Below are 12,982 nucleotides of genomic sequence, written 5' to 3' on the forward strand. Positions count from 1 at the left end.
ATTATTTTCAAACTGTAGGCAATTCTTTTTATTTTCGTGTGTAGACTATACACGCGTGTATGCAGTATTTGCGACAAGAGTGTATCCCTGATCAACTTTGCACAATTACACTTTCTATCGTTGAATTATTTTCAAACTGTAGGCAATTCTTTTTATTTTCGTGTGTAGACTATACACGCGTGAGTAGTAATGTATCAGCTCAAGAAGCCGGCAAGTCACATCTTCGCTGGACGCCATTAATTAGCAATTAGAGCTAATTGGGACCCCCCACATTAATCAGGACCCACCAGAAGTCATTACACTAATTGGGGATCATCTAAGACACGTCCAGACGAAGATGTGAGTTTCCGGCTACTTGAGCTGATAAAAAAATAAAAAAAGGTAGAAAAAAAAAAAAAGATAGAGATAGAGTGGAGAGAAGGAGTTTAGTTGAAGATCAACGACATCATCTTGAAGAAAGCGGCCCGGAAAGGCCGCTGGGCGACGGAGCACTGAGGCAGGTTGCAAAGCATCGCAGCACCAGTTCCGCACATCCTGTGACGTCAGCTGTGACGTCATCATGGCATGTCTGGGCAGGTTAGGACAGCTCTGGACATGCAAGGAGAAAAACACTCGTAATACAGAGGCTGGGAAAGCAAGAGTATGCAAACCATCAATAGCTAACAAGAAAAAACAATTAGTTACACAACAAATGATCCCACCACAACAGGAGCGCAGAACGATGCGACTGCTCCATCCGAGAGGCAGGCAGAGAACTGACTCGTAATGGTTTTTCTGCTGTATAAAGCCCCGCAGCTGCATCCCCTAGCGGTTACTTTCTCAACTAATCTCACAACAAAATTATTAAGAATCACGCCAGCGCTACTCCCGTTCCCAAGGCAGAAGATGATAGAAAATGGCGGGAATGCCCGGACAACAGCAACCAGCACCCGACGTGCACGGGCACGAAAATCGCAAACAAAGCGGGAACAAAGTTGGCGAAAGCATTAGTTACACAACAAATCACCTCACCACAGTAGGAGCGCAGACCGATGCGACTGCTCTCGTCGACAGCCAGGGATCAAGTGACGACGGAGCGAACGACCACACGTCTTCTCCCAACGAGAGCCAGAGGTGGACTGACGTAAGCGCCACTCTACGGGTGCTACGCATGCGCGCGCTCGTAGCGCCCTCTGCGCGCTCCTACCGCCACCTGCGAGAGGCTAAGAGAGAAGAGCATTCCTGCGCCCTCTTCTCTCGTTGCTCATTGGTCGTGAGGCTAAGTGAGAAGAGCATTCCTGCGCCCCCTGCTGGCAGTTCTCATTGGTCGTGAGGCTAAGTGAGAAGAGCATTCCTGCGCCCCCTGCTGGCAGTTCTCATTGGTCCAGACATCATCCTATTGTCTCAGGGCTACACTGTTTTTTTCCACTAATGCTCCTTTGGTCAATCTGCAGTGAAGCCACGGTATGACGTCATCATGCACCTGCGTGGCTCAAGGACGCGTGCGCTCTAGACAGGGGACCTATTATTTATTGAATCACTATCCCAAGATTATTTCCTTTATTCTTCTATAACGATTGCATAGGAAACTATTGCAGAAGAGCACCATGCATGAAAGCTGATCGAAGGAATTCCAAAGTCTTACTAAATGAGACTTGCAAAAGAACAAAACATCCTAACATGTAACTCCAACAACGGCTAATAAGAGGACTAGGCACTCAACAAATCAACGCGCGCAGAACTCAGGGCAGCACTATCGTCAAGACAACAATGTTCCTTGTCAAAAGAGAAAAAAATACTAAGCGTCAACAAAGGAAAGCATGCATATCGGGGCATGTCAGGACACGTCAGGACAAATCGTACGACTGCTGGGCAACAGAGGAAAACAAACACTTGAACAGAGTGAAAAAGGCACTCACCATCATTTTTCCCGTTCACAGCATTCCCTCATTGTAAATCCGCTCGTCACAAAATCCACCTGCATCGTCGAACACCATTCACCAGTGACGAACCACACATCCGCACCCCATCAGAGGCAGACAGAACCCCACCGAAGCTACGCTCTTCCACTGACGGCCAACGCCAGGAGCAGAATTTGCGTGTCGAGACCCGTCAGTGTCCAAGAGAGTAGTGGAATCCTTGCGCCCCCTGCTGGCCGTTCTCATTGGTCGTGACGTCATCCTATTGTCTCAGGGCTACCCTGTTTTTTTTTCCACTAATGCTCCTTTGGTCAATCTACAATGAAGCCATGGTATGACGTCATCATGCACCTGCGTGCTCAAGGACGCGTGCGCTCTAGGCAGGGACCTATTATTATTGAATCACTATCCCTAGATTATTTCTTTATTCTTCTATAACGATTGCATAGGAAACTATGCAGAAGAGCACCATAGACATGAGGTAGATTGTAGCATTTCATTCAAAGTCTACTGTACAGGAAAAAAAAAAAAGGTTCAGCAAGACTTAAAGTCACACACCTGTCCTCCTCGCGGTTACTCTCTGAACTAAATGAATCGCAAAATTATTAAGAATAGCTCTACTCCCATTCAAGGCAGCACTATCGTCAAGAATATGCCTTGTTCAAAAAGAAAAAAACTACATGTAGAAGGAAAGCATGTCAGAACAAGCCCAGGCATGTCAGCACATGTTTGTCAGACAAGGGGGGAAAAAGCGAAAAGAAACAAAGAAGGAAACCAGCATCAAACTATTTCTAAGCACACGCACTCCTCTTATTCAAAAACAGTGCTCATCATAAATCTGCCCAGGACATACACACTATTTTTCTATTGCCCACACTTTTTCCAGTAACGGTCAATGCATTGCTACAGACTGTGTGACGTCATCACATCCTGTCTGAAGAAGAACAGCGGCAAAGACTCCTATTATTTATTGAATCGCAAGATTATTTCCTTTGTCCTACTCTTAATGACATTCATTCTCTCATTAAAATTCAACAAAAAAGGCACCCTACATATTAACGATTTTCACCCCAAAGGCTCATCATGGTCATTAGAATTACAGTAAACTACCACTGCTCTTTTAAAATAATAAGTGAGACCACTCAACATCACCTCCAGGCTTATGTAATACATGACCCTTTCTATGCTCACACATTCGTTGTCTGAGGCTACACCTGCGAGCAAAAAAGGCGCGGAAGCCGGGTGGGCAAAGTTCCATTCGCGCATTGCGAGCATAAAGGCGGGAAAAGCCTGGGAGCAAAGTTCTTATTCGGCGCATTCCAAAGCACAAGACAGAACGCCTTTACGGGAACACGATAGCATTCCTATACTATATTAATGATTTTGCATTGCAGTTTAGAAAAAACTACGACTAAACTATAATTTTAGGACCCAACTTTCTATGGAAACTATAATTGCCCATTACTTGGATCGCTACTAATGAAGCGCTCCAATTTTTCTCTCTTCCCATTTCAGCCTTGTCATGCAGGGAAGCAGACTCATATCCAAAATAATTAATTTACACTGAGGGTGCCGTGCTTCAGGAATTCCTATCCTGCGCTCAGATGCAAGCATTTCTTCACGGATACCTTTAACAGCTGACTTCCTCAACATATCGAACACCCAACAAAATCAAACAAACAACCCCACTTCCACTGGTAGAACACTATTTAGCTTTTCGCAGGAGGCTTTCTTCTACATAAAAAGTAGAGAAAATAAGAAAAGAGCAGCAAAAAATTGCGTGCACTTTTGCTTGACTTGAAAAACCTGAAGCATATGCCAATAACCAAGAAAAAGACACTCATGTCTGGTATCTGATAGTGCCACATACACAGACGCATTGCCCTTGCGTAAAGAAAGCACAGGACAGGGATACACAAATATCCTTAGGTGAGCAGGGAAAAGGCTTAAGACCTCAGGTCACCACACATCGCCACGCGGCTAACACAACATGACACCAACAACATACTAGCGGCGGGAAGAACTGCAACACTGCTAAACAAGTCCAGACATGCCACGATGACGTCACAAATCAGGGAAAAAAAAGCACACGCACGCACGCACAGAGTACAACGCATTAAACACACGGTGCGCTCAGGAATAATCGTAGCGTTACCGGCACGTCGCTACGAAGCTCAACGTCTAACACAAGAACGACAGCAACAAGATATTAAAGGGTAAATAAATTGCAAACACTACTGAACAAGTCCAGACATGCGACATCGCATACAAAACACTGCTCATCGGGGAAAAGGGCTAAGCCCTGCGGCGGATCATCATAGAGCATACACAATTTCATTTTTCTATTTCGGCGTAAACTAAACGCGGTCTGCTTGGAAAACGACGTACAAATTTTCTTAAGGAGCAGAGAAATATATCTACTCCGTGCTCAGATACCAGCATTTCTGCTCAAAAACCAGCAAAATTAAGCACTGCTTACTTCGGTCAAGATATCGAACACCCAACAAAATCAAACAAACAACCCCACTTCCACTGATAGAACACTATTCAGCTTTTACGCAGGAGGCTTTCTTCTACATAAAAGAAGAGAAAATAAGAAAAGGAGCAGAAAAAAATTTATATTACCCGCTCGCATAGCTATAAGAGAAAAAAATAAATAAAAGAACGACGCACACGCTAATAAACTGTGAGAAAGACCCCCATTTCTGCTATCAGATAATTATGGCATAATGCAAAATACTCATTTGCATTGTCCCTTCGTGAAGAAAAGCACAGGACAGGGATACACAATTTATCTTAAGCGAGCAGGAAAGTCACTTCTACTCAACAGCTTAATACCATAAAGTCTGATTTTTGCAAAGCAAATAAAGCTGAACAGCGCTAGCGAACGTGACAGGGCACATACTAACAAACAAACAAACACTTCTTCGAGTCTGTATTATCTTAAAAAATAACGAAAGCACTCAAAAAAAATCAAATCGGCTAGGTAGCCTACCAGACGTTGTGCCTTAAAGTTGGCTGCATGCAATGCGCGGAAGCATGCTGTGAAGCCAACTTGCGGTTTTGCTGGATGCACATGAAGTCAGATTCCCAATTGGAAATCGCGCCTAAGGACGTGCCAAAACGTGGAATTTTCGCAAAATTAATCTCAATACCTGGAATTTCTGTTCATTTTAGCGGGAATGCTGGCGCTTGTGCTCTATTATTCGAAATTTTCGAATATTCGAATTTCTCGATTATCAAATTTTCGAATACGAATAGGGTTCGAATATCACAATATTCCAACGGATATCCGAAATTTCGAATATTCGTACACCTCTAGTGAATACTGACACTCATCAACATATAACAAAAAAAACAAACAAAACAAATCCCTTTCTGATGAACTCTCCTCTGCCGAGTGGGCTTTCTCCTGCTCTACCTGGATGCTGACTTTTCCTCCCCTCACCAACATTATGAGTAAAAGCAGTGAAAGAAGAAAAGAACCGCGAAAAATTACACGCATTTGTGTCACAGGACAGGGATACACAAATTTCCTTAAGTGAGCAGGGAAAAGGCTTAAGTCGTACCGCTCAGGAATAATCGGAGAATCGCCGCTTATCGCTAGGCGGATAGCGCTTGAAACAGCGCTACGAACGTGACAGATACATACTAACAAACAAACAAACAAACAACAGCAGGACCGGCGTCGGGCACTCATAAAATACCCTGCCCAAAACAAAGACTTCACCAGGTTCGCGAGGCAATTCCATTAAAACGCTCGTCCTATCCTACAGATAGCAATGCAAACGCGACTGCCCTTATTTTTTAAAACCACTATTTCACGCAATAGTACATAAATGTATCACTCGTGTCACACGAAAAGGCAAACACTTACCTGTCAAGTGGGGTCCCAGCGCGTGCGCACGCGCACACACACACACACACACACTAACATTTTCACACTCACAAACACAAAGTCTATTTTCACAACCACATAAATCCATATTATTCCTCAGGTCAATAATTATCCTGCCATCGCCAAAAGACGGCACAGACATATATGCTTACGCAAGACAATCGGTCCTCGTTCCGGATGTAATAGGATATATCGCCACTCCGGCCGGCGCGAACCAATAAAGAAAGAAAGGAATGCATGTTCGCTACGAAGAAAACGGTGCCGTGCTTCTACGCAGCGATCATTATAGAGACGCGTAAATGTGTACATCATTCGCTACACACTGTAGCTCTAATCATTTTTAAACCAAACCAAACCGTGTTCATAGGTCTTCACTAAATAGGTGAGCCGATAATGACTCAAAATAAAATAAAATAAAATAATCATTCATCCATCGCTGGCCGCAAGCTTGGGTACCCCAACAGAGGCAGCGCGCTCCTATCAACACGCCTTGGGGCTGACCTTACACACCGAAGCCTTTCTGAATACAATCTTGCCGGCGCTGGAATAAAAGATTTATCGCCGAGGGTACACGATGTCAGCTCTGTTGCTGTTTAAGTGATAAAACAGTGCGCCCGAACCGCGAAGCGCACGCGCGGGCCCGGTCTCGCGGTTTGGACTCGCGACGCGCGCGATTCCCCGCGGCGCGAGCGCAACGCGGACCCGTTCTCGCGGTTTGGACGCGCGCGATTGCCCGAAGTAAAGCCTATGAACACGGTTTGGTTTGGTTTAAAAAATGATAGAGCTACAGTGTGTTAGCGAATGTGTTCACATTACGCGTCTCTATAATGATCGCTGCGTAGAAGCACGGCACCGTTTTCTTCGTAGCGAACATGCATTCCTTTCTTTCTTTATTGGTTCGGCGCCGGCCGAGTGGCGATATCCTATTACATCCGGAACGAGGACCGATTGTCTTGCGTAAGCATATATGTCTGTGCCGTCTTTTGGCGATGGCAGGCTAATTATTGACCTGAGGAATAATATGGATTTATGTGGTTGTGAAAATAGACTTTGTGTTTGTGAGTGTGAAAATGTTAGTGTGTCGTGCGCGTGCGCACGCGCTGGGACCCCACTTGACAGGTAAGTGTTTGCCTTTTCGTGTGACCACGGAGTGATACATTTATGTACTATTGCGTGAAATAGTGGTTTTAAAAAATAAGGGCAGTCGCGTTTGCATTGCTATCTGGAGGATAGGACGAGCGTTTTTAATGGAATTGCCTCGCGAACCTGGTGAAGTCTTGTTTTGGGCAGGGTATTTTATGAGTGCCCGACGCCGGTCCTGCTGTTGTTTGTTTGTTTGTTTGTTAGTATGTATCTGTCCACGTTCGTAGCGCTGTTCAAGCGCCTATCCGCCTAGCGATAAGCGGCGATTCTCCGATTATTCCTGAGCGGTACGACTTAAGCCTTTTCCCTGCTCACTTAAGGAAATTTGTGTATCCCTGTCCTGTGACACAAATGCGTGTAATTTTTCGCGGTTCTTTCTTCTTTCACTGCTTTTACTCATAATGTTGGTGAGGGGGGGAAAAGTCAGCATCCAGGTAGAGCAGGAGAAAGCCGCTCGACAGAGGAGAGGTTCATCAGAAAGGGATTTGTTTGTTTGTTATTTTGTTATATGTTGATGAGTGTCAGTATTCACTAGAGGTGTACGAATATTCGAAATTTCGGATATCGTTGGAATATTGTTGATATTCGAACCCTATTCGTATTCGAAAATTTGATAATCGAGAAATTCGAATATTCGAAAATTTCGAATAATAGAGCACAAGCGCCAGCATTCCCGCTAAAATGAACAGAATTCCAGGTATTGAGATTAATTTTGCGAAAAATTCACGTTTGGCACGTCCTTAGCGCGATTTCCAATTGGAATCTGACTTCATGTGCATCCAGCAAAACCGCAAGTTGGCTTCACAGCATGCTTCCGCGCATTGCATGCAGCCAACTTTAAGGCACAACGTCTGGTAGGCTACCTAGCCGATTTGATTTTTTTTGTGTGCTTTCGTTATTTTTTAAAGATAATACAGACTCGAAGAAGTGTTTGTTTGTTTGTTAGTATGTGCCTGTCACGTTCGTAGCGCTGTTCAAGCTTTATTTGCTTTGCAAAAATTCAGACTTTATGGTATTAAGCTGCTGGAGTAGAAGTGACTTTCCCTGCTCGCTTAAGATAAATTGTGTATCCCTGTCCTGTGCTTTCTTCACGAAGGGACAATGCAAATGAGTATTTAGCATTATGCAATAATTATCTGATAGCAGAAATGGGTGTCTTTCTCACAGTTTATTAGCGTGTGCGTCGTTCTTTTATTTATTTTTTCTCTTATAGCTATGCGAGCAAAAGTGCGTGTAATTTTTTCTGCTCTTTTCTTATTTTCTCTACTTTTATGTAGAAGAAAGCCTCCTGCGTAAAAGCTGAATAGTGTACTATCAGTGGAAGTGGGGTTGTTTGTTTGATTTTGTTGGGTGTTCGATATCTTGACGAAGTAAGCAGTGCTTAATTTTGCAGGTTTTTGAGCAGAAATGCTGGTATCGGAGCACGGAGTAGATATATTTCTCTGCTCCTTAAGAAAATTTGTACGTCGTTTTCCAAGCAGACCGCGTTTTAGTTACGCGAAATAGAAAAATTAAGTTGTGTATGCTCTATGATGATCCGCCGCGGGCTAAGGCCTTTTCCCCGATGAGCAGTGTTTTGTATGCGATGTCGCATGTCTGGACTTGTTCAGTAGTGTTGCAATTTTTATCCTTTATATCTTGTTGCTGCCGTCTTGTGTTAGACGTTGAGCTTCGTAGCAATGTGCGGTAACGCTACGATTATTCCTCAGCGCTCCGTGTGTTTAATGCGTTGTCCTCTGTGCGTGCATGCGTGTGCTTTTTTTCCCCCTGATTTGTGACGTCATCGTGGCATGTCTGGACTTGTTTAGCAGTGTTGCAGTTCTTCCCGCCGCTAGTATGTTGTTGGTGTCATGTTGTGTTAGCCGCGTGGCGATGTGTGGTGACCTGAGGTCTTAAGCCTTTTCCCTGCTCACCTAAGGATATTTGTGTATCCCTGTCCTGTGCTTTCTTTACGCAAGGGCAATGCGTCTGTGTATGTGGCACTATCAGATACCAGACATGAGTGTCTTTTTCTTGGTTTATTGGCATATGCTTCAGGTTTTTCAAGTCAAGCAAAAGTGCACGCAATTTTTTGCTGCTCTTTTCTTATTTTCTCTACTTTTTATGTAGAAGAAAGCCTCCTGCGTAAAAGCTAAATAGTGTTCTACCAGTGGAAGTGGGGTTGTTTGTTTGATTTTGTTGGGTGTTCGATATGTTGAGGAAGTCAGCTGTTAAAGGTATCCGTGAAGAAATGCTTGCATCTGAGCGCAGGATAGGAATTCCTGAAGCACGGCACCCTCAGTGTAAATTAATTATTTTGGATATGAGTCTGCTTCCCTGCATGACAAGGCTGAAATGGGAAGAGAGAAAAAATTGGAGCGCTTCATTAGTAGCGATCCAAGTAATAGGGCAATTATAGTTTCCATAGAAAGTTGGGTTCCTAAAATTATAGTTTAGTCGTAGTTTTTCTAAACTGCAATGCAATAATCATTAATATAGTATAGGAATGCTATCGTGTTCCCGTAAAGGCGTTCTGTCTTGTGCTTTGGAATGCGCGAATAGAACTTTGCTCCAGGCTTTTCCCGCCTTTATGCTCGCAATGCGCGAATGGAACTTTGCCCACCCGGCTTCCGCGCCTTTTTTGCTCGCAGGTGTAGCCTCAGACAACGAATGTGTGAGCATAGAAAGGGTCATGTATTACATAAGCCTGGAGGTGATGTTGAGTGGTCTCACTTATTATTTTAAAAGAGCAGTGGTAGTTTACTGTAATTCTAATGACCATGATGAGCCTTTGGGGTGAAAATCGTTAATATGTAGGGTGCTTTTTTGTTGAATTTTAATGAGAGAATGAATGTCATTAAGAGTAGGACAAAGGAAATAATCTTGCGATTCAATAAATAATAGGAGTCTTTGCCGCTGTCTTCTTCAGACAGGATGTGATGACGTCACACAGTCTGTAGCAATGCATTGACCGTTACTGGAAAAAAGTGTGGCAATAGAAAAATAGTGTGTATTGTCCTGGGCAGATTTATGATGAGCACTGTTTTTGAATAAGAGGAGTGCGTGTGCTTAGAAATAGTTTGATGCTGGTTTCCTTCTTTGTTTCTTTTCGCTTTTTCCCCCCTTGTCTGACAAACATGTGCTGACATGCCTGGGCTTGTTCTCACATGCTTTCCTTCTACATGTAGTTTTTTTCTTTTTGAACAAGGCATATTCTTGACGATAGTGCTGCCTTGAATGGGAGTAGAGCTATTCTTAATAATTTTGCGATTCATTTAGTTCAGAGAGTAACCGCGAGGAGGACAGGTGTGTGACTTTATGTCTTGCTGAACCTTTTTTTTTTTCCTGTACAGTAAGACTTTGGGAATGAAATGCTACAATCTCCTCTTGTCTATGGTGCTCTTCTGCAATAGTTTCCTATGCAATCGTTATAGAAGAATAAAGGAAATAATCTAGGGATAGTGATTCAATAAATAATAGGTCCCCTGCCTAGAGCGCACGCGTCCTTGAGCCACGCAGGTGCATGATGACGTCATACCATGGCTTCATTGTAGATTGACCAAAGGAGCATTAGTGGAAAAAAACAGGGTAGCCCTGAGACAATAGGATGACGTCACGACCAATGAGAACGGCCAGCAGGGGGCGCAAGGATTCACTACTCTCTTGGACACTGACGGGTCTCGACACGCAAATTCTGCTCCTGGCGTTGGCCGTCAGTGGAAGAGCGTAGCTTCGGTGGGGTTCTGTCTGCCTCTGATGGGGTGCGGATGTGTGGTTCGTCACTGGTGAATGGTGTTCGACGATGCAGGTGGATTTTGTGAAGAGCGGATTTACAATGAGGGAATGCTGTGAACGGGAAAAATGATGGTGAGTGTCTTTTTCACTCTGTTCAAGTGTTTGTTTTCCTCTGTTGCCCAGCAGTCGTACGATTTGTCCTGACGTGTCCTGACATGCCCCGATATGCATGCTTTCCTTTGTTGACGCTTAGTATTTTTTCTCTTTTGACAAGGAACATTGTTGTCTTGACGATAGTGCTGCCCTGAGTTCTGCGCGCGTTGATTTGTTGAGTGCCTAGTCCTCTTATTAGCCGTTGTTGGAGTTACATGTTAGGATGTTTTGTTCTTTTGCAAGTCTCATTTAGTAAGACTTTGGAATTCCTTCGATCAGCTTTCATGCATGGTGCTCTTCTGCAATAGTTTCCTATGCAATCGTTATAGAAGAATAAAGGAAATAATCTTGGGATAGTGATTCAATAAATAATAGGTCCCCTGCCTAGAGCGCACGCGTCCTTGAGCCACGCAGGTGCATGATGACGTCATACCATGGCTTCACTGCAGATTGACCAAAGGAGCATTAGTGGAAAAAAAAAACAGTGTAGCCCTGAGACAATAGGATGATGTCTGGACCAATGAGAACTGCCAGCAGGGGGCGCAGGAATGCTCTTCTCACTTAGCCTCACGACCAATGAGAACTGCCAGCAGGGGGCGCAGGAATGCTCTTCTCACTTAGCCTCACGACCAATGAGCAACGAGAGAAGAGGGCGCAGGAATGCTCTTCTCTCTTAGCCTCTCGCAGGTGGCGGTAGGAGCGCGCAGAGGGCGCTACGAGCGCGCGCATGCGTAGCACCCGTAGAGTGGCGCTTACGTCAGTCCACCTCTGGCTCTCGTTGGGAGAAGACGTGTGGTCGTTCGCTCCGTCGTCACTTGATCCCTGGCTGTCGACGAGAGCAGTCGCATCGGTCTGCGCTCCTACTGTGGTGAGGTGATTTGCTGTGTAACTAATGCTTTCGCCAACTTTGTTCCCGCTTTGTTTGCGATTTTCGTGCCAGTGCTGGTTGCTGTTGTCCGGGCATTCCCGCCATTTTCTATCATCTTCTGCCTTGGGAACGGGAGTAGCGCTGGCGTGATTCTTAATAATTTTGTTGTGAGATTAGTTGAGAAAGTAACCGCTAGGGGATGCAGCTGCGGGGCTTTATACAGCAGAAAAACCATTACGAGTCAGTTCTCTGCCTGCCTCTCGGATGGAGCAGTCGCATCGTTCTGCGCTCCTGTTGTGGTGGGATCATTTGTTGTGTAACTAATTGTTTTTTCTTGTTAGCTATTGATGGTTTGCATACTCTTGCTTTCCCAGCCTCTGTATTACGAGTGTTTTTCTCCTTGCATGTCCAGAGCTGTCCTAACCTGCCCAGACATGCCATGATGACGTCACAGCTGACGTCACAGGATGTGCGGAACTGGTGCTGCGATGCTTTGCAACCTGCCTCAGTGCTCCGTCGCCCAGCGGCCTTTCCGGGCCGCTTTCTTCAAGACGATGTCGTTGATCTTCAACTAAACTCCTTCTCTCCACTCTATCTCTATCTTTTTATTTTATTTTCTACCTGTTTTTTTATTTTTTATCAGCTCAAGTAGCCGGAAACTCACATCTTCGTCTGGACGTGTCTTAGATGATCCCCAATTAGTGTAATGACTCTCTGGTGGGTCCTGATTAATGTGGGGGGTCCCAATTAGCTCTAATTGCTAATTAATGGCGTCCAGGCGAAGATGTGACTTGCCGGCTACTTGAGCTGATACACTACTACTGCTAACCGTGGTACAGACGAAGTTAAAGGGACCTGCAGCAACATGGTATCGCAGTAAGTCAAAGGAATGTGATACGTGGGAACATTTTGAGTACCATTTTAGGAATATGTTTGTGCCTGTTACTAATCCTGTAACTAAGTACGAAGAAATGCGCAACAGAGTTCAAGTTAAGGGCGAATCAGTGCTTGATTATTTTATGGATAAGATGCATCTCTGTAAACGCTGTAAGCTAAAGGACGACGAAACGAAGGAAATGATCCTTCTAGGTATTGCCGACAGGTCAGCGTACCAAATGCTTATGCCTAAACATCACAACTCATTAGAACAGCTACTGCACGATCTAAAGCGTCACGTCCGATTCGAAAAAGAAAGAAACGACATGTTTGGCACAGGAACTCAAAAATCAACCCCCGAAAACAAGAAAAAAGTCTGTATCAGTGCAACTGAAAACTCAATCCAGACTCGTAAAGGAGGAATGTGGGCCC

At 44.5% G+C, this 12,982-nt stretch overlaps 2 long non-coding RNA genes across 2 annotated transcripts; one reads left to right on the forward strand and one right to left on the reverse strand.

The window, feature by feature from the left end:
• Positions 1-411: 411 nt before the first annotated feature.
• LOC135377089 (uncharacterized) lies at positions 412-2,106 on the reverse strand. The gene is made up of 2 exons (XR_010418021.1): positions 1,899-2,106; positions 412-1,427 (listed from the first exon to the last, which is right to left on the reverse strand). It is a non-coding gene; the product is annotated as an uncharacterized LOC135377089 (long non-coding RNA).
• Positions 2,107-10,791: 8,685 nt separating this feature from the next.
• On the forward strand, positions 10,792-12,263 carry LOC135377090 (uncharacterized). Its single transcript, XR_010418022.1, has 2 exons — positions 10,792-11,674; positions 12,087-12,263. It is a non-coding gene; the product is annotated as an uncharacterized LOC135377090 (long non-coding RNA).
• The last annotated feature ends 719 nt before the right edge of the window (positions 12,264-12,982 follow it).

The sequence above is a fragment of the Ornithodoros turicata genome, chromosome 1, assembly GCF_037126465.1.
Source record: "Ornithodoros turicata isolate Travis chromosome 1, ASM3712646v1, whole genome shotgun sequence".
NCBI classification, from domain to species: Eukaryota; Metazoa; Arthropoda; class Arachnida; order Ixodida; family Argasidae; genus Ornithodoros; species Ornithodoros turicata.